Below are 22,130 nucleotides of genomic sequence, written 5' to 3'. Positions count from 1 at the left end.
GTGTATCTCAGGCCTGCCATTGCAGAGCCTTATGCAGTCTAGTACTGCCATGTCGACTTGGTAATTGTACCCACTTACCAGTCCCTAAACCTTCCCTTTTCTACATGTTAGCCACCCCTAATGTAGGCCCAATGGCAGGGTGCATTCAATCTTAACATTTGTAGAGCACGCTACATACCCTTGAGGGTCTCAAGGCGCTAAGGGTGGGGGAAGGCAGCTGCTGGTCGAACAGCCATGTCTTGAGGTGTCTCCTGAAGGTCAGTAGGTCCTGGGTCCTCTGTAGATGGGCGAGGAGGGTATTCCATGTCTTTGCGGTGAGGTGGGAGAAGTATCTGCTGCCGGTGGTCGTTCGGCGGATGTGTGTAACGGTATCGAGGGTGAAGTCTGTGGAGCACAGATGGCGGTTCGGGGTGTAGAAGGACAGTCGTTCGTTGAGATATGCTGGTCTGGTGTTGTGGAGTGCTTTGTGAGCGTGGGTTAGGAGTTTGAAAGTGATCCTTTTGTTGACCGGGAGCCAATGCAGGTCTTGTATGTGGGTGGTGATGTGGCTGTGCCGGGGGAGTCTGAGGATGAGGTGTGCAGAGGCAATCTGTATGCGCTGGACTCTCCTCTGGAGTGTGCCGAGGTTCCTGCATAGAGTGCGTTGCTGTAGTCCAGCCTGCTGCTGACGAGCGCCTGGGTGACTGTTCTCCTGATTTCGGTGGGGATCCACCTGTAGATTTTTCAGAGCATTCGGAGGGTGTTGAAGCAGGAGGAGGAGATGATGTTGACTTGCTGGGTCATGGCGAGCGTTGAGTCCAGGATGAACCCTAGATTGCGTGCGTGATTTTTGGGTTTCGGGGCAGCTCCCAGAACGGTCGGCCACCAGAAGTCGTCCCATGCGGAGGGGGTGGAGCTGAGAATGAGGACCTCCGTCTTCTCTGAGTTGAGCTTCAGGCGGCTTGTCTTCATCCATTCTGCAACGGCCTTCATTCCCATGTGGAGATTGGATTTTGTGATGGTCGGGTCTTTGGTGAGGGAGAGGATCAGCTGTGTATCGTCGGTGTATGAGATGATGTTGAGGTGGTGTTATCGGACGATGTTGGCGAGCGGTGCCATGTAGATGTTAAAGAGGGTTGGGCTGAGTGATGATCCTTAGGGTACGCCACAGGTGATCGTGGTGGCTTCAGATTGGTACGGGGAGGCGGACTCTCTGGGTTCTGCCGGTGAGGAAAGAGGTGATCCAGTCTATTGTATTACCATGGATGCCTGCGTCGTGGAGGCGTTTGCGAAGGGTATGGTGGCAGACGGTGTCAAAAGTGGTTGAGAGGTCCAGGAGGATGAAGGCCGCGGTCTCGCCTTTGTCCAGTATGGTCCTGATGTCGTCAGTGGCGGCGGTGAGGGCGATCTTTTTGCTGTGGTTGGTGGGAATGCCAGATTGGGAGGAATCCAGGATGTTGTTCTCCTCTAGGAAGAGGGTAAGTTGTCTGTTGGCGGTCTTCTCAGTGACTTTTGCCGGGAATGGGAGCAGGGAGATGGGTCGGAAGTTCTTGAGGTCCTTAGGGTCCGCACTGGGTTTCTTGAGGAGGTCGTTGATTTTGGCATGTTTCCAGCTCTCTGGGAAGGTGGAGGTCTCGAAGGAGCAGTTGATTATTTTTTTAAGTTGGGGTGCGATGATGGTGCTTGCCTTGTTGAGAAATGTGGTGGGGGCAGGGGTCGGACGGTTAACCGGGGTGGAAGGTGTTCATGATTCTGCCGGTTTCTTCGTCGTTAACATTGTTCCAGGTGAGCAGAAGGTCCGTGCGATCGGTGGGTGTTGGTATTGGGGAGTCAGCGTCTGTCAATTGTGTCTGGGTGTCAAAACTATTGTAGATGTCTGCGATCTTGCAGTGGAAGAAGGTAGCCAGGGAGTTGCAGAGTTCTTGTGATGGTGGAATGTTGTTGGAGCTGGAGCTGGGGGTGTTGAGTTCTTTCTCGATGTTGAAGAGCTCTTTGCTGTTGCGTGCGTTCTTGTCTATGTGATCCTTGAAGGAGGTTCTTTTTGCGGATCTGATTAGCTGGTGGTGTCTGCGTCTGGCGTTCATGAGGGCTGCATGGTTGTCTGGTGTCGGGTCCTTGCGTCATTGTTTCTCAAGTTTTCTGGAGGTCTGTTTGGAGTTCTGGAGGTCGTCGTTGAACCAGGTGTGTCTGTTGGAGAGCTTCCTGATTGGGGCGAGGGTGTTGGCGCAGTCATTGATCCATATTTTGAGGCCGTGGGCTGCGGCGTTGGTCTCGAAGGGCTCGGGGGGATGGTCTTGAGTGAGTGCAGTGTGGTCACTTTTTACAGCTGCGGTGCGGTATACGTTGCGGTTCGTTCGATTTGGAACAAATCAAAATTGCACACCTCCCCAGGTGAGGCATAACAAGGAAACAGCTATATATCTCCTCCTTACTTCCTCTTTCTATGCAGGCTGCAGAATACAGCACACATAGAAAGAGGAAAATGCCTCTTAGGATTGTTTTTGTGAAGGAAGGTGTACCTTCCTGCACAAAAGTAGTTTTTAAGGGTTGGGGTAGTTTTAGGGCTCAGGATTAGCCCTGGGGTGGGATTGTTTTTAGGGCTGATGGGGGGGTCGGTAGTTTTTATGGCTTGGGGGGGTCAGGGTCGTTTTTAGGACTCTGGGGGGTCACAGTAGTTTTTAGGGCTCAGGGAGGGGTTGGGGTAGGATTTATGGCTCAGGGTGTGATTGGGGTACTTTTTAGGGCTCAGGAGGGGGTTGGGTTAGGTGTTAGGGCTCAGGGGTCGCAGTAGATTTTAGGGCTCATGGGGAGTTAAAGAAGTTTGTTTCTTGGGCTTGGGGGGTCAGGTCAGTTTTAAGGGCTCAGGGGGGGGTCAGGGTACGTTTTAGGGCCAGTTAGGGGGAAGGGTAGATGTCAGGGATAAGGGCAGGTGGCATAGATTATGATCTTTACCACATATACCTATACCAGTCATGTCTTTGCGACGAAATTGCAAGATAAAGGCATGTGTGGTAAAGGAATACATTGTTCAGATGCATTCGTGGTTTAGGAAGAATAGTAGAGGCATGCAAGGATTAGCCAGGGATGCCTCTGACATACAAGCGTGCACTGTGTAATGTTTAGTACAGCCCATTCCTACCCTTCCCAAGGACGCAGTGCAGCAAGGTGACCTGCTTTGCTGTGTGGTTTCTTTATAAATGTTCCCCTAAAAATAGTAGACAGGCTTTACCGTCAAAAAATTACACCACTAGAAAGTAGGCATTAAAAAGCAGAAATGCTTTCATTTCCCCTAACTTTGCATGTGTGCTGTGTTTGAGCAGTGCTAGGCTGACTCGTTGTGTGCAGGCGCTTGGGAGAGAGCAGGATAGTGCCATATCTCAGTCTATCCATAGGACCGGTTTGCTCCTGAGAACTGCTGGGACTCTCCCATTTAATGTATGACAGCAGTGCTGAGAAGGGCAGGTACTCTCCCATTAAATTGGACTATAAATACAGAAAGTATTCTCTTTGAAAAAGAGCAACAATGGATATATAGGCTTTCTTCTCATAAACAAGGGCTGAACGATAACATCCCGTGGAATTCACTCACCCGCCAATAAGTGAGAGACAGCCAATGTCTGACACCAGTAAAAGGGAATTTGACTGCACCATAACTTAATATCTCTAGTCAGGCAGACTACTGATGCATCGTAGGAGCCATCCCTTTCTTTTTAACTAGCGCTAACAAGTATACCACTTTCATAGCACCGTCACGATCGGTGCAATGAGCCATGATATAATGCCATATGTCTACATTTATGTACAATCCTACAGACATGAAGAAATACCATTTGATTTAAAATGCCACTAGTCTCTGATAACATTAGCCTAATTTGCACCGATCTCCTAACAACGCTGTGTATTTACCATCTTTTTTGTTAGTACGTACGTGATTTGTTATTACAGAAACCAAGGACATCCTAATGGCACATAGTGGCTAATCTATGAGACACAGTGAAGATGTGATAAAGTTTGACAGTTTTTGAATACTCCAACGAGGCTTAGTGAACTTTGATAGAGCTTGACATGTTTTTTTAATGCACCCACACTCAGGGCCGGACTGGGAACCATTTCGGCCGATTTTGTTACAGGGCCGTTTTTGCAGCAGTGCTGAAAAAACGGTCCTGTAACAAAAACGGCCCCCAGGGGCCAGTGGCATAACGAAAGTTTAGGGGGCCCCCCTGCAAAGTACAGGGAGGAGGCCCCCACGCTCCGGGCCCAGTCAGGGGCTCTCAAGGCTGGGGCTGTTCACAAAGACAGAGGTGTGCCGTTGGGACTCAGGGCCACCTGCACAGAGGGGACTGTGGGGGCCATTCATTAAGGGGACAAAGGGCTGCAAAGGTGGGCTTGCCACCGGAGTCCCTCTGCATTTGAAAGGGGTACATTTATGTGAAAATGAACCCCAAAAAGCTGAATGACTGAGTCCACATGACACAAACATGTTTGTAGCTCGAGGCTCACAGGTCAAGCTTACAGTAGAAAGTAGTAACTTAAACACGTCGCTGGATAAAAACGCTCACAAAAAAGTTTAAGCAGTTTGTAGGTGATTGCGATTGTAAATTTGTTACTACTCCAGGGAGCCCATATGTGGAACCATCTAGGAGGCACATTTTAATATCAGAAGCATCGGGTGCACTATGTATTCCTAGACGTTATTCACCATGTGATATGGACGAAGGGAGGATGTAAAGCGGTGAAAGACTCCAGCATTTTAGCTAAAACAGAGGTTCTCCCTTTAAATCAGGGAGGGGTGGTGTCATGTCGCTGAAAAATGATTTCTTTTTCCTGGCACAAAAAAACCTGCAGCGTTGATCTGGGGTCGGGTTTTCATTCTGCCTATATGGATTTAATGTTGTTATTTCTTGAGGGAATCTACAGAACATGTATCCCCTGAAAGAACTCCTCAGCACCCCCCTAACCTCCCCACCCCGACCCCCCTAGGTGTCATTGGCCTCTAGTGAACTTTTAACTAGTGGTGCCTTCTAGGGCAGTAAAGCCATATACTTCTGTTTCTACACCCTGCCATTTGTTCCTGCCTCCCTTGGAAGGGATGTTGAGGGGGTGGGACCGAGGGGACACATCTCCAGAACTACACCTTTGTCCAGACAGGGGAAATAAGATATATGCAATGCACCTGAGGGCAATAAAAGATCATATCTGATCCTGTGTCCAGACAGGGGAAATAAGACACCTGTGATGTTCAGGCGGGAAATGAAACCTTCACTCATAAGTGTAGTAAGAAATAGTAGCTCTCCGCCTTACCACAAGGTGCATTCCATTTGTGCACACGAACAGGATCCCAAAAGGCACAGTCATGTGTTTGGTTATATGAACATATACAAGGAGGTCCTCATGCACTATCACAAGTAGAATGGACCTATCGATTGGATGAGGCACTGCATCGTTATCGTATTTCAGGTGAGGCCTCCATTGGGGTCACTGGATAGTTTTTCTAGATGTAGTGGCAACCGGGATATACACCAATACGATACAGGGAAGAATCACATTTCTGATTCACTTTGGCGATTAGGTTTTTATGTTACCCATTTTTGTACATTTCCCTGAAGGGGCCTGACTAACATGGGCCGAAAGTGTCAACCTTTCACAGAAAGAGGAGTTCTTAAATTAACTGAATCAACGAGTAATGATTAACTCATAGGTATTTTGGGCTGCAAAGAGTTTGTGCAGTTCTTGGTACTGTCTTTTTGACTTTGGGACTACCTAATGGCATTGTTGGACTTGGGCCTTAGGGCAGGTTCACCCCTAATCTTTTTGCTTTTATTTGTGACCCTGTGGTAGTGTTTTTTGGGTCTCTGCGCACTTTTTCCCTGTGTCCCAGAGTAAAGTGCGTGCGTGTAGTATGGCTGGCCTGCCCTCCCATAGGAATGCATGGGGAATGTGTGTGTCCCTGGTAGTTCCTGATGTGTGGGGAGTGCAGGCTCGAGTTTGATATGTATGAACTCGTGAGAATGAATGCTGCGCGATGGTATGTGTGGCTTGTATGTGTCTAGAAGGGAAGTGCTACTTCTGGACATTGATGTATGTGTGCAGTGAGGGTGCTGGAGCGTGATTGGCTGGAGCTGGCTGGCATGCCAGGCTCCAGGAAGTCTGGATGGGTCTGCCCGGTGGTGAGTGTGAGATCAGCCGGAGTGATGTGTGGGAGGAGTGCACCTGGGTCCTTGATGGGCTGGGGTTTTCCCCACACAATGCTGGCTTGTCTAACGACCCAACCTCCCCAGTGAATGAAAGGGGTGGTTGGGACATCAAGGGTACTCCCAAGCCAGCTGCAACTGGTTTCCCCCCACCCTGCACCCTGAAACAAAGGATTTCATAGTATAAGAAGGGGCTGTGTCCCCTTACAATTTGTTCTACTTTTGGATCCTTGCCAGAGGGGGCTGTTGCTGCTGCTGGGGCCAGGAGGACCGCCACTTGGCTGTCTCCCTGCCTGGAGACCCAGTGTGCTGGCTCTGGCCCTGCCTTGCCCCCCTGCCTGCCTAAAAGGACTTTGCTTGTGGCCAGAGCGCCTGGAAGCGCTTTATTTTCCCCCTTAGCGCTGAGCGCGCTTCTCTGTGCCTTGGGAGCGCTTTATCGACATTGCCGGTGCCCACCCGGCATCAGAGCCGATTTGCCGATTTTTGCGCAGAGCGAGTGCCCACCTCGCTTTATATTTAGTATTGGACGCCGGTGCCCACCCGGCATTGCCCCGTGATCACCGCCGCAGCCCCGGAGCGTTGGAAACCGTTGCCGGGCCGCTGCCTATCGCGACCCGGAAGTCCCGCCTCCTGACCCCCAGGGCCGCGCTGCCATTGGCGGCCCCAGCGGAAGTCAGGTGGCGTGCAGCGGAGACGGGTCCAGGCGGGAGCACGAGAGGAGCAGCCGGCCCCGTCCTCGAGGCTCCCCAAGTGAAGGAGAGCCCAGCAGCGCGAGGAGAGCCAGCGGTGTTCCTGCCCCCCCCCCTCCGCAGCACCAGTGAGGACCCGGTGAGTGCGGGGAGAGGGTCTGTTGATTTAGAGCGGCCCCGGTTGGCAGCGGGCCGCTCTGACGAGCGTGGGGCATTGCATGATTCCCGAGTCCCCCGTGAGGGACCCCAACGTGGCCACAGTATTGATTTAGGAGCCCCGAGGCTCCTGGGGGCAATTTGTTATTTAGAGCCCGAGAGGCTCCCACGCCCACAGCTATTTCCGAGCCCCGAGGCTCGAGGGGGCATTTTGTTGATTTAGAGCGCTGAAGCTCTTACTCCCAGCCCACATTTGTTTTGCGAGCCAGAGAGGCTCTTGGGACAAGAGTGTGGTCAGTAGCCCTGAGGCTCCCACACAGTGTCTCCTCCCCCCCAGTGTTCTTGAGCCCACATGGCTCCAACGTTTGCCTACCTGTGATTTACAACTGTCCAGCACTTAGTGGACAGTTGCTACGTTTAGGCTTTGTGTTCTGGCTGCCTGCGCAGCCTTCCCTGACATTGAGACTCAGGGCATTCAGCCCCTTGCGAGGCCAGTTGGCCTGAGGGACAGTTCTAGTGTTGTGCCATGTGCACCCTGCGCATTATGCTTTACTGCTTATGTGATTCCTGCGCAAATGTTCTACCTGCACCTCTGAATGTGTTTTAATGTTTCATGTGCAATTGTTTGTTATTACCTTTGCTAAAAGTGACCTGCTTAGGTGATTCTTTATGTGTTAATCCCCTTTGCTAAAAGTGACCTGCTTAGAGGAATGTTTGTTGTTACCTTTGCTAAAAGTGACCTGCTTAGGTAATTGTTTGTTTTATCCCCTTTGCTAAAAGTGACCTGCTTAGAGGAATGTTTGTTGTTACCTTTGCTAAAAGTGACCTGCTTAGGTAATTGTTTGTTTTATCCCCTTTGCTAAAAGTGACCTGCTTAGAGGATTGTTTGATATTACCTTTGCTAAAAGTGACCGGCTTAGGTAATTGTTTATGGTTTATTCCCCTTTGCTAAAAGTGACCTGCTTAGATGAATGTTGATGTTTTATTGCCTTTGCTAAATGTGACTTGCTTAGGTGATTATTTTAGGTTTCCTTCCCTTTGCTAAATATGACTTGCTTAGGTGATAGGTTTTCCTTCCATAGGTCCTGATGATAAGGTCCTAGTTCCCTGCGTGATTTCCCTACAGTGTTTAGGGTGGCGTAGGAGGTATTTTCCCTTTACCAGTAGTTACTGGTTGTATGCTACATTTACTATTTCTGTGTTACAGTCATTATATGTTTATGTGCTAAGTGTTATACCTACAAGTATTATTTCTAACAAGTGCATACCCCTGACAGTGGTCCAGGTGGACCTGTCCTGTACATAATCCCTTGTAAATCTTGCCCGTGCCTGTTGGCACATTGTAAAGTGTGTGTGTTATCTAATGTGTTTTTATTATTATAATACAAAGGCTATTTTTGATATAACCTTGTGTGGAGTTTCCTTTGTGGTGGGCCTAGGGTGTTGTCGCTGGGGTGCGTGCGCAAACGCTTTACACATCGCCTCCGAGATTAGCCTTGCTGCTCGCGCCACGTTACCTAGAGGGTGAGCAGGGGTTGCCTTGGTGTGTGACTCCCTTGCCCTGACCTTTGAAATGGTGATCCCTGACTGACCTTGGCGTGAGCCTTGGCCGCCCGGGGGTCCAGTTTCTAACATTGGTGGCAAGCGGTGCGGATTGGACTTGCGTTTGCGCTGTACCACAGTGGCGACAGGCCACACTACAAAACTCTGCAATTTTAGATAACCACATTTTGGGGATTATTGTTTTTTAGGGAAGATCAGTATTGCTTCTCCTGAAAGGTGTCATTTTTGTGATTTGTGTCCAGTACCTTGTTCCCCGCCCTACTCCCACATTGGTACCTGTGTCTTTATGGTCAGGTTGAGAAGTCAGGGGTGGTAGAAACTGCCTTACCAGGGGGGGGGGGTGTGAATGAGGGTGTGTTATACTGGACAGAGGAGTGCAAGTTCTCTGAGATAGGAATCTTGCTGAATTTTGTAATTGTGTACTCCTGTGTAAGCTCAGACCCCCAGGTTTCCTGTGTCAAACTCTTCTTGAGAACGTCCTGCCAAGATGGAGCTTGTCTTTGATCTCAGTGATCTAGTTTGGTACAATATGCAGGAGTTGGAAGGGTTCTGTAGAGAGAGAGACATAGGGGTGGATGGGTCAGATACTAAGTACGAACTTAGGAACTACCTGGTCCAATGGTGTAAGGTACAAAGGGATCTTGAGCGCAGTGAGGAGAGGGCCCGGGCCGCACGCCATGAGGGTGGTGAGTCTGTGGGGAGCCCTGAAAAATGTGAAGTGAATGAGGATGACAGTGATTGGGCACCAGCAGATAGTGAGGACCCCATAGATAGGGAGTCCCTTGCTGGGTCCAGTGTCAGTACCAGCGCCCAATCCCTTGTCCTGTCCCCAGAGGAGTGGTTAGATAGGAGGGAAGAACGGGAGCATCAGCTAGCGATGGAACAGCTCAGGTTGGAGCACGCCAAGCTAGAGGCTGAAAGGGCCTTGTTCAGGGAGAAGGTAGCCCTAGAGGATAGGTTATCACCTGAGTGCAGTTGTGGTTTTCTGGATTCCCCAGGGAGGGTTGAATCCAGTGGTGGCAGCTATTTAAGTGTTAGTGTAGACAGTCCCAATCCCAGTTCCCCGAGTATGGTACCTGTTTCCCAAGAGGAGGAGAACAGGTTGAAATTCAGGAACCTTAGGAAACCACCTCACCAGGGGTGGGAGTATTTTGTGGATGACTGTTCTGATGCAATGTGGGATTGGCTGAGGGCTAACTCGGACAATGAGGTGGACGAAGTGGTGAATATGTTCCTCAAAGAGCAGTTGCTCAGTGTTGTTTGTCCAGAGTTGCGCCAGCACCTGCTGAAGTTGAAATGTTTTTGTCCTTGGGACCTTGCAAAGGAAGCAGAGTGCTCGGACAGTGCGAGAGGTTCTTTAGAGTCACTAGTGAGTGATTCCAACAATAGTGGGTCAGGTGTCCTCCAGCCCAGCGTGGTGGAGGAGGGTGAGAGTAGCCCAGCTAGGTCCCAGGTTAGTGAGGAGGGTGTAGGGGCTGACTGCCTGTCTCAGTGGAGCGGGAGTGAGTGTGTGACCGAGAGTCCCCAGACGCCCGAAGCCCTGTCACAGAGCCTGGATGGTTTCTTTAGGAAACACCAGGATGGGAACCTAGGCTTGCCTGTTAGTTCACTTGAGGGAGATCTCCTAGTGTGTAGAGGACCTGGAGCATCTGTAAGCGGAGCTTCTATGGTTCTAGAGTCTGGCAGTACCGCTCCAGTGGGGAGGGTACAGGAGTCCAGCGAAAGGAGTGATTGGGGAATAGTATGTGAGTCCCCAGAAGTCCTGGTGTGCCAGGCATTGGTTCCACCAAAGGTTCTAGACCAGAGGTTGGAAGGCCAGGTTCAGGATCCGCCTGACCTGAAGGGTGGGACTACTGTAATCAGTGTCCTGACCAGTTCTTTTTCCAGAGGTACCGCCCCGGTTGGGAGGGAGCAGGACTCTGGAAGGGGGTGCAGAGGGTGGGAGAGCCCACCTCTGACCCCGGTGCAACCTGAGGGGTTAAACCCCAGGTTGGGAGAATGTTGTTTAGAGGGGACCCCTCGCAGGAGGAGGAGGAACCCTAGAAGTAGAGGTAGGGGGAGGAGAGCCTTCCCTGAGACTCCTGGTCCACCTGAGGTTGTAGACCCTAGGCTGGAGAACCAGTGGCAGTCTAGCCCTGTCTTGCAGACAGGAAGGGTGGAGAATGGCTATTATGTGCCATGGGTTACTAACCCCCACTTTGTGAGTAGGCAGGATCCAGTGGCACCTGGGTGGCCTAGGGCCTGGTCCTGGCCGAGGGCAGCTGGAGAGTACCAGTGGGGTAGCCCAGTTAGTCCCTACAGTAGTTTTAGAAGGAACCCCAGGGGTTCACCGTGGCGTAAAACAGGAGGGTGTCCCTGCAGTTGCGGGCCCGCGTCCGTGTTTTATCGCCCCAAGCAGGGAAGTCCATCACGGTGGTGATTGGTCTGCCCTGCGTTTTGGCTGGAAGGGGGTTGTGTTGGACTTGGGCCTTAGGGCAGGTTCACCCCTAATCTTTTTGCTTTTATTTGTGACCCTGTGGTAGTGATTTTTGGATCTCTGCGCACTTTTTCCCTGTGTCCCAGAGTAAAGTGCGTGCGTGTAGTATGGCTGGCCTACCCTCCCATAGAAATGCATGGGGAATGTGTGTGTCCCTGGTAGTTCCTGATGTGTGGGGAGTGCAGGCTCGAGTTTGATATGTATGAACTCGTGAGAATGAATGCTGCGCGATGGTATGTCCGGCTTGTATGTGTCTAGAAGGGAAGTGCTACTTCTGGACATTGATGTATGTGTGCAGTGAGGGTGCTGGAGCGTGATTGGCTGGAGCTGGCTGGCATGCCAGGCTCCAGGAAGTCTGGATGGGTCTGCCCGGTGGTGAGTGTGAGATCAGCCTGAGTGATGTGTGGGAGGAGTGCACCTGGGTCCTTGATGGGCTGGGGTTTTCCCCACACAATGCTGGCTCTGCCCCCCTGTGGTTTGACTAACGACCCAAGCCTCCCCAGTGAATGAAAGGGGTGGTTTGGCCATCAAGGGTACTCCCAAGCCAGCTGCAACTGGTTTCCCCCCACCCTGCACCCTGAAACAAAGGATTTCACAGTATAAGAAGGGGCTGTGTCCCCTTACAATTTGTTCTACTTTTGGATACTTGCCAGAGGGGGCTGTTGCTGCTGCTGGGGCCAGGAGGACCGCCACTTGGCTGTCTCCCTGCCTGGAGACCCAGTGTGCTGGCTCTGGCCCTGCCTTGCCCCCCTGCCTGCCTAAAAGGACTTTGCTTGTGGCCAGAGCGCCTGGAAGCGCTTTAGTTTCTCCTTAGCGCTGAGCGCGCTTCTCTGTGCCTTGGGAGCGCTTTATCGACATTGCCGGTGCCCACCCGGCATCAGAGCCGATTTGCCGATTTTTGCGCAGAGCGAGTGCCCACCTCGCTTTATATTTAGTATTGGACGCCGGTGCCCACCCGGCATTGCCCCATGATCACCGCCGCAGCCCCGGAGCGTTGGAAACCGTTGCCGGGCCGCTGCCTATCACGACCCGGAAGTCCCGCCTCCTGACCCCCAGGGCCGCGCTGCCATTGGCGGCCCCAGCGGAAGTCAGGCGGCGTGCAGCGGAGACGGGTCCAGGCGGGAGCTCGAGAGGAGCAGCCGGCCCCGTCCTCGAGGCTCCCCGAGTGAAGGAGAGCCCAGCAGCGCGAGGAGAGCCAGCGGTGTTCCTGCCCCCCCTCCGCAGCACCAGTGAGGACCCGGTGAGTGCGGGGAGAGGGTCTGTTGATTTAGAGCGGCCCCGGTTGGCAGCGGGCCGCTCCGACGAGCGTGGGGCATTGCATGATTCCCGAGTTCCCACGTGAGGGACCCCAACGTGGCCACAGTATTGATTTAGGAGCCCCGAGGCTCCTGGGGGCAATTTGTTATTTAGAACCCGAGAGGCTCCCACGCCCACAGCTATTTCCGAGCCCCGAGGCTCGAAGGGGCATTTTGTTGATTTAGAGCGCTGAAGCTCTTACTCCCAGCCCACATTTGTTTTGCGAGCCAGAGAGGCTATTGGGACACGAGTGTGGTCAGTAGCCCCGAGGCTCCCACACAGTGTCTCCTCCCCACCAGTGTTCTTGAGCCCACGTGGCTCCAACGTTTGCCTACCTGTGATTTACAACTGTCCAGCACTTAGTGGACATTTGCTACGTTTAGGCTTTGTGTTCTGGCTGCCTGCGCAGCCTTCCCTGACATTGAGACTCAGGGCATTCAGCCCCTTGCGAGGCCAGTTGGCATGAGGGACAGTTCTGGTGTTGTGCCATGTGCACCCTGCGCATTATGATTTACTGCTTATGTGATTCCTGCGCAAATGTTCTACCTGCACCTCTGAATGTGTTTTAATGTTTCATGTGCAATTGTTTGTTATTACCTTTGCTTAAAGTGACCTGCTTAGGTGATTCTTTATGTGTTATTCCCCTTTGCTAAAAGTGACCTGCTTAGAGGAATGTTTGTTGTTACCTTTGCTAAAAGTGACCTGCTTAGGTAATTGTTTGTTTTATCCCCTTTGCTAAAAGTGACCTGCTTAGAGGAATGTTTGTTGTTACCTTTGCTAAAAGTGACCTGCTTAGGTAATTGTTTGTTTTATCCCCTTTGCTAAAAGTGACCTGCTTAGAGGATTGTTTGATATTACCTTTGCTAAAAGTGACCGGCTTAGGTAATTGTTTATGGTTTATTCCCCTTTGCTAAAAGTGACCTGCTTAGAGGAATGTTGATGTTTTATTGCCTTTGCTGAATGTGACTTGCTTAGGTGATTATTTTAGGTTTCATTCTCTTTGCTAAATGTGACTTGCTTAGGTGATAGGTTTTCCTTCCATAGGTCCTGATGATAAGGACCTAGTTCCCTGCGTGATTTCCCTACAGTGTTTAGGGTGGCGTAGGAGGTATTTTCCCTTTACCAGTAGTTACTGGTTGTATGCTACATTTACTATTTCTGTGTTACAGTCATTATATGTTTATGTGCTAAGTGTTATACCTACAAGTATTATTTCTAACAAGTGCATACCCCTGACAGTGGTCCAGGTGGCCCTGTCCTGTACATAATCCCTTGTAAATCTTGCCCGTGCCTGTTGGCACATTGTAAAGTGTGTGTGTTATCTAATGTGTTTTTATTATTATAATACAAAGGCTATTTTTGATATAACCTTGTGTGGAGTTTCCTTTGTGGTGGGCCTAGGGTGTTGTCGCTGGGGTGCGTGCGCAAACGCTTTACACATCGCCTCCGAGATTAGCCTTGCTGCTCGCGCCACGTTACCTAGAGGGTGAGCAGGGGTTGCCTTGGTGTGTGACTCCCTTGCCCTGACCTTAGAAATGGTGATCCCTGACTGACCTTGGCGTGAGCCTTGGCCGCCCGGGGGTCCCGTTTCTAACAGGCATCCTCTGGACAGTAAAACGAGTGAGCATACCCCCTCTATAAGCTAGATACAAGGACTGTGTATTTATTAGATTAACTTAAGTAGCTAAAAATATTTTCTCTTTTGTGCAAAAAATATAGATGTATAAAAATGTTTGCTTTACTTTTATTGTCCTGACTGCTCGATTATGGTAACCATAGCTCTGTGGAGAAGTGTGGCTCAATGGTTAGAGCGGCAGACCCTGATGCAGAGATCTAGCCCGGGACCAGGGTTCAATTCCCCGCCTCGGCGGGTCTTGAGCTCAAAAATTCCACGGACCTGATAGTTCTCGCCTTGGTGCCTATTCCAATCATGGAGTCCCACTCTGCAATTCTGGGCAATAGCTTGCTTAATCTCCACAACGGCCCCCACAACGCTAAGGATGCCTGGCCTCCACCTTAGGGGTGCCCAGGAGTGGACACCTTGCAGGGAAAGCCAGGATGGGTTCCACAGCGGTATTCGTACAAGCGCCTTGAGACCCTTGCGGGTGAGTAGTGCGCTATACAAGTATCAATTTACATTACATGTGGTAATACTGTTGAATAAGTATGCATAGTAAATATGTGCTTGCACACATTGATAATTACCTGTTTCCAATAGTGACAATTTCTTCCATTGTTGATTGAAATAAGCTTTGAAAAATACATCCCTGTAGAGAACCCCCTTTAAGTGAAATTAATATCCATGGCCCATGTTCATATAGGGTTATTCGGGATCCCCTTATACCTTTACTCGGTGTGAAGTAAAAAAAAAATATATATCTGTACCACTGTCCAGACAGGGGAAATAAGATATCTGCGAAGTACAGTTGGGAAATAAACCATCACAGACAATGACATAAAATATCTCCTGGTTACAGACGGCAACTGAAACATCGCATTTTTGCAGGCAAAATGTGATATGTCAACCCTACAGACAGGGTCAGATTAGGCATAACCACACAGCCAGGGGAATAACATCTCTCATGTGTAATGACAGGAGAAATAAAACATCACATGGGCACAGAAAAGAGAATCATTAGCAAAGCCAGGAATCTAAGGTACACAGGAGGGATATAAGGTAACACTTCAGAGCTGAGCCCATCTATAGGATAAATATGGAATCATACCTATACATGTAGGGGAGTATAAGTTAACATATTAAATGATGCAAGAAATAACACATCACGAATGTGCTGACAGGAAATAACTTGGGAGATATCTTATTTGCACAAAAACATAAGGGGTCATATTTTGGACACAGGAACATGGCAGATTTAATTTGGACAGTTATAAGAAATACCAGTTCACATCAATAGGGGCGAAAAAATAAGAGACTGCACAACAAGGGAAAGAAGTTATAACCGATCATATCACACGTACAGACAGGAGAAATACACTGTAGGTGCACAGACAAGAAACATATTATACCTCAGAGTTACAGACATGGGACATATTAATTTTATATCTCAGAGGTACAGAGGTACAGACAGGAGAGCTAAGATATGTCAAACGAACAGGCAGAGAAAATATGATATTAAACTGAGTCTGAAATATCATGAGAAAATGCAATTTCACATCTCGACAGGATGGGGCAATAATCAGTACAGACGAAGATGTGAGAGATTTCATTTGTACACAGTAATGAAAGAAAGCCGCAGCTGCGGGAAAGGGAGATTGGGGGATCGCTGTTTTTTCAGAGAGTGGATCACCAGCTCACACGGGTACAGCAAGGAAGGAGAGAGACCTTCAGAGTAAAGGTGGACCCGGTGGGCCCGGCCGCCTGGGCAGGGCTGCAGAGGAGCTGGTGTCCCCCCAACAGCACCACACCCGTCCCTCTCCCCCACCCTACTTACTCTATCCGAGTGAGGTGGTTTAGGCTGGTCTTGCTGTTTGAAAGCGTGCAGGTGCTCACTCATCCAGCACAGGAATGACTGATCAGATGCAAATGCAGAAATTACAAGAAGCCCTGAGCAACTGTAACTCACCATCACTCAGTCTCCGGATTTGTATGTGTTTATTTGGAGAGGTGAACCAGGCCTCGTAAGTGTACCAGAGGTTCATTGATTACATTTAAATCAGGCAAAAAGAGAGGTAACTCCATCATTTCTCCTAGTTGCCAAGGTACCGGTGCAGGGTGCATCTAAAGAAAGACAATGGTTGTCTGTATATAGAATAACCCATGGCAGGAAGTGTGGTATCAGCAGTGGACCCAAAGTGAGGACAGTAACCCCCATTGCCACAAAGCAGGAGGGCAGAGCCTCAGGAAGGCACAGGCGCGAGATGTCTCTCAGACAAGAGGTGTTTCATGTTTATGTTGAAAGTGTGAGGGTCTTTTAACACAATTACTTTAAAATGAGTGAAACCCTTCAGACCAAAGCACACAGAGCATACTCCCTGTAAATCCGCCTGTTACAATCTTATCCCACCTTCCTTGAAGCCAATGAGAGTGAATGGTTGAATGAAGGCAGCACACAAGATGAAAACCTTCAATCTACCTGTGAAACTTTGACCAGCACCCTGTGACAAGGAGTGTCTCTCGGCCAGCCCCTGAAGGCCACCAAACCCTGACGCCCCCCCACCACAGCCCCCCTTCATGGCCCTGGCCTCCTCCCTTATCAAAGGAATAGTGCCTGAGGAGAATGCACTCTCTTAGGGCCCCCACCCTCACCCTCTTTCCGGGCCTGGCTCGTGGCTTTGACTGAAGAGAAATAATGTAACATGTTACTTTGTTTCTCTTCAGTCAAAGGGCAGCACTCCGAGGAGCTCGGAGCAGGCTGCAGACGCAGCTGCTGCTTTAGAGACAGAGGGGCTTGCTTTCCAGCAAGCCTCTCTCTCACAGCTTTCACCCAAGAGCTGAGGGGGCCCCCTTCAATCACTGAAGACTGGGGGCCCCCCGCACCTTGTGGGCTGCGGGGGGTGTTTGTTATGCCCCTGCCAGGGGCCCAAAACTGGCCCCCACCCTTGCGGCACACTGGGGGATTGCCCGGTGCCCGCAACTGCCAGTCCGGACCTGCCCACACTGACGGGTTTAACCTTTTTCTGGACCTCAGCAATGCACGCACTGACGACGTGGGCGTGCCTCAAGGGTGCCAGCATTCAAATTGTGCTGGGGTAGGGAAAACACCCATACTCGGGATCCTGAACAGGTAATCACCAAGTTTCAGATGTAGGCCTTTGGTCTTGGTATAGTGAGTATCAATCTCGTGGCTGTAATCTATAGGGGGACCTCTTTAACTAACTTCTAGCATACAATGATGCCTCTTATCCTTTTCAGAGTGTGACTACTGCCCGGCTGCCCCGGGACACCAAAGGTGGCCACCTACGAGGGCGGCCAACCTTAGTGCCAGGGATGGCCAACACCCTGAGCAGTCTAGTGGTCCGGGGGGACCAGCGGTCCCCCCCGTGAGGTCACTTCCTGTAGGAAGGGGGAGGGGAAGGGCTATATAGCCCAGGGGGCGAGGGTCAAGCGCCCTCTTTGTTCTTGTGCAGCGGCGAGTGACCCTCGCCCCCTTAACCCCAGGCTCGGAAAACATACTCTCTGAAGGAACACGCAAACAAGAGTGAGAAGAGCAGTGCAGGAGCGGAGTTTGGCGGGTGCAGGGTGCCTCAAGCCTAAGTCCCGCTGAATGAAGTAAGTAGGCAGGTCAAGGGTCTGGGTCGTTGGTGGGCCTCAGGAAGTCCGGCCGTGCTACGCTAGTGCTTGGTCGTGTTCTCATTTTCTCTTCCTTCCCGCCCTTAGATTTTGAACCGATCCGCCTTCGATTATGGAAATCCAGGGATCCCAATCGCTATTCTCCCAGATGTCGCAGGTGGATGACTCGCAGCCCGATGCAAGCCAAGCGGCACAGTGGGCGGCCTTCATGCGGATGGCCAAGGGAAAGGGTCTGTCTTGGGCTAACGGGCTGATGAAGGAGGTCGAAGGAGCCGACTCCGGGGTCATCTGCGACGCACCTCTGTCCGACTCCGAATCGCAGGAGGTTGCCCCGACTAGATCGTCCAAGAGGGCAAAGAAGCAAATGTCCAAAGAGTTCCCACCGGTCCCGCCAGCAGTCAAGAGCAAGACGGCGGCCGCACACATCGACCCCCCGCCCTCACACGTTTTGCCTTATGGGTCACCAATCGCTCCATCAGCCAACAGCAGAACAGTGATCGCTCAAATAGAGCCCCCGCCCAGACACATTGTGCCTTTGGTGTCATCTCCCGCTAAAGCCGACATTGCCCCGGCCACGCATGTATATGCCACTCGGGAGGACCTTGGTTCTTTGTCGGATTCCCTGAAAGAATTCATGAGAGAGCTTATTAGAGCTAAGGTCCCTCCCCCCCGAACACCAAGCCGGCGTGTATACCGGAGGACAATGGTGGGGGAGCAAAGGCAGCGGCCGCAGCCTGGGGCGCGTCGCCAGCGGTTTCCCTGCCTTCCTCTGCATCGCTCCTACAAGAACACAACACCCCGGCTGTCGTGCCGAGCCCTCCTACGCCGCTGGCGAGCGGGAGCTTGGTGTCATCCTCCATTCTTCAGGCACCTGCTTCTCCTGCACCTCTGGCGCCAGCCATCGCCAGCGTGACGGCGATCCCCGCGGCCACGGGGGTGGTCACTCCAGTTCAGAACTCTGGTACATCTGTGGCTCAAGTGGTGGATAGTGGGGTAGTAGTAACATCTTTGGCGCTGAATAACATTTCATTTGCAGGAAGCGCTGCTGGCTTAGTCACCCCGGCAGCACCACCTCCCACCACTGAGCCCTTAGTGAAGGCTGCACCCCTGTTGTCAGGTCACTGCGACTTGGCATGGCAAGTCCCTTTAGCGGGCAAAGAAATGATATGGAGGCGGGAATTGATTGACATATTCTCGCTACTGATGTTAGGTCAGGATGGGACTGATGTGAGGAAAGCGGGGGTGAAGGAGGAGGATAAAAAGACCAAATACCAGCAGTGGCCGGAAAAGACCATAGAAAATTGTCTGGATGCATTTTCTATCCTACAGGGGGTGATATTAGAGAAACACCCAGAACAGGCGAAGGCGCTCGTTCAGTACAGTACGCTGATAAGAAAGGAAGCAGCGCGTTGGGGCGGTCAGGGCTGGGTGTCATACGACCTAGAGTTCCGGAGAAGCATGTCCATGTGTCCTGAAATGAGATGGGACCAGAAAGAGGTCCAGCTGTGGCTAGACCACATGGGTTCCAATCTGCTTCGCAATGGGGGTGCCTTGGACAAAAAACATGGAAGTAAGGAATTCAGCAATTCCACGCAGCGTAGTGACCAGCAGCAGGATAAACAGTCCTTTCGGGGGGGCTACAGGAATAGAGGCGGCAACACGGGGTCTTTCAAGAGGTCTTTCTCAGCAAATTGTCGCTCCTTTAACTCGGGGCATTGCCCATGAGGAAAAAATTGTACATTTGCACATTCCATGCAGCAGGATCATGCACCAACCAGTCAGGGGGAGCTTCCAAGCCCTCAAAAGATTCGGGCAGCAAGCAATAACATCTTTACCATACAGCCTCCCTTTACCCACCCCCCGCCTGAGTTGCTCCCTGGCGTAGTTGCAGGCCTTATAGCAAGCGTTACTAAGGGGCCCTCGCCCGTGATCTTGAGTAGGATGTTACCCCTCCTGAAAGAATATCCGCACTCACGCGACAGGCGACTGCTGCTAGATGGTTTTAGCGAAGGTTTCAAGTTACCCTATGTGGGCGGCGAGGCCCCCAGAGAGGCAGAGAATTTGAGATCTGCAAGAGAGTTGCCACTTGTGCTCCAGTCCAAAGTAGCTAAGGAGAGACTGCTAGGTAGAGTAGCTGGCCCCTTTTCCAGCCCACCTTTTAAAAATTTTGTGGTGTCACCACTGGGGGTGGTCCCTAAGAAGGAGCCAGGGGCCTTCAGGCTGATTCACAATCTCTCTCACCCTGAAGGGGCGTCTGTTAACGATGGGTTGGAGGAAGGGTCTTGCTCTGTCTCATACTGCACGCTGGATGTGGCTTTGGATTTGGTGAGAAGAGCAGGTGAAGGGGCTTGGTTGGCCAAGGCCGACATAGAATCAGCCTTTAGGTTGTTGCCGGTGCATCCCAGTAGTCAACACTTGCTTGGTTTCAAAGTGGAGGGAGAGTATTACTACGATCGCTGCATGCCAATGGGTTGCTCAGTGTCTTGTGCATACTTCGAAGCATTCAGCAGCTTCCTCCAATGGGCGTTGCAGTTCAGCTATGGGACCAGTGGAGTATCTCATTACCTTGATGACTTCCTTTTTGTAGGGAGACATGGAACTATGGAGTGTAGCGAGTCTCTGCAGAACTTTCAAGAACTCACCACCACTTTAGGGGTCCCTTTAGCGCCTGGTAAAACGGTTGGGCCGGCGCAAGTTTTGACCTTTCTAGGGATTGAGATTGACACGGTGAATGGGGAGTGCAGATTACCAGCAGACAAGGTTCGGGATCTGGGTCAGTCCATCGTGTTGGCTCTTGGCCAGGACAAGGTGACGCTAGGTTTCTTGCAAGGTCTCCTGGGGAAACTCAACTTTGCCGCCAGAATCATCCCGGCTGGAAGGGTCTTTGCGCGCAGGTTGGCGAGGGCAACCGCGAAAGTCCGGAAGAGTTATCATTTGGTGAGACTTAGTAAAGGCATGAAAGAGGATCTTAAGATGTGGCAACTTTCCTGGCAGATTTCAACGGCTCTGTGGTTTGGAGGGCACCTTGGGCAGGATCCCCGGATCTGGCTATGTTCACAGATGCATCAGGTAGGGAAGGATTCGGTGTTATCCTTGACACGGACTGGTGCGCTCAAAAATGGCCTAATGTGTGGAGGAAGAAGAGGGTGACTTCTAACATCACTGTGCTAGAATTGTTTCCTATTGTGGTAGCTTTTCACCTTTGGCCAGCAAAGCTAGCGGCGCATAGGGTCTTAATGTGGTCAGATAACCTGGCTGTAGTTCAGGCCATCAATTCGCAGTCTGCTTCTTGCCCCTTAGTTCTTTGCCTACTCAGAGAGTTGATGAGGGTGTGTCTGGTTTGCAATGTAGAATGTAGAGCGCGGCATATACAAGGGATCCAAAACACAGCTGCTGACGCTCTTTCTCGCTTCCAGTGGGACAGGTTTCGGGAGGCGTGGCCGAGAGCAAAGGAAGAAATGACAAGATTCCCAGAGCACCTGTGGTTCATTCTGAATCTGAGAGGCGACTAAGATGTCTAGGCGAGCTGGCGTTGGCTCCTCGAACAGTCAAGCGTTACCGGGCAGGAGTGCAGAAATTCTGTGCTGTCACCGGAGAGTGGGATCAAGAGCAGCCTTCCTTAGAGTCCAGGACTCATGATTTTATCTTATGGGCGAAGGATGAGGGCAAGTCACAATCTTGGGTGTCGGGGCATTTGACGGCCATTAGTCACCGCGCTAGACTAGGGGGACAGCCTGACCCAACCAACTCCTTTTTAATAAAGTCAGCGCTGAAGGGTTGGTCTAGAAGCGAGCCCCGCATTCCGGATAATAGAGCAGCAATTGATTTTGCAACTTTGAAAGGCATGCTGGATTACACAGACAGGGCCACAAGTTCAGCTTTTGAGGCAGCTCTTTTTTCTGCAACTTTTGCACTAGCCTTTTTTGGCGCGTTCAGAATAGGGGAGATGGTGGCCACCTCGAAGAATGACAAATCAGGCGCAGCCTTGTGTAGACAGGATGCCACTTTAAGGGGGGATTGTCTGTCTATCAGGTTGAGGCAATCCAAGACAGACCAAGGAGGGGCGGGCAGGCTAATAGTGTTGAACAGGTTGGAAATGGCCAGGTACTGCCCCGTGCGGCTGGTTGAGACTTACCTTGCACGGCGGCCCCCCTGTGGAAGGCTACTTGCTGATCCATGCAGATGAAACACCCCTGACAAAGTACCAACTACAGCGCATTATGGACACTTGCTTAGACTTATCTGGCAGCAAGAAGCAAGGGAAAAGGTTTTGTAGCCACTCTTTTAGGATAGGAGCTGCAACCACAGCATTTCAGGTAGGTTTGCCAGTGGAAAATATAAAACAGGTGGGGCGCTGGGAGTCTAATTGTTATAGAAGATACATCCGCACTTGAGGGGTGATACAGTGTAATTTCTGACTGTAATTCATTGTAAATATTAGATGTGTGACTGTCAGTCAGTATATTTGATTGCAGTGTTTGCAGTGTTTAATTTGGAGTGACGTTAATAAACATTGTTTTAAGCATCTG

Source organism: Lissotriton helveticus, chromosome 4_2 (genome assembly GCF_964261635.1).
Source record: "Lissotriton helveticus chromosome 4_2, aLisHel1.1, whole genome shotgun sequence".
NCBI classification, from domain to species: Eukaryota; Metazoa; Chordata; class Amphibia; order Caudata; family Salamandridae; genus Lissotriton; species Lissotriton helveticus.
This window is presented reverse-complemented; position numbering follows the sequence as displayed.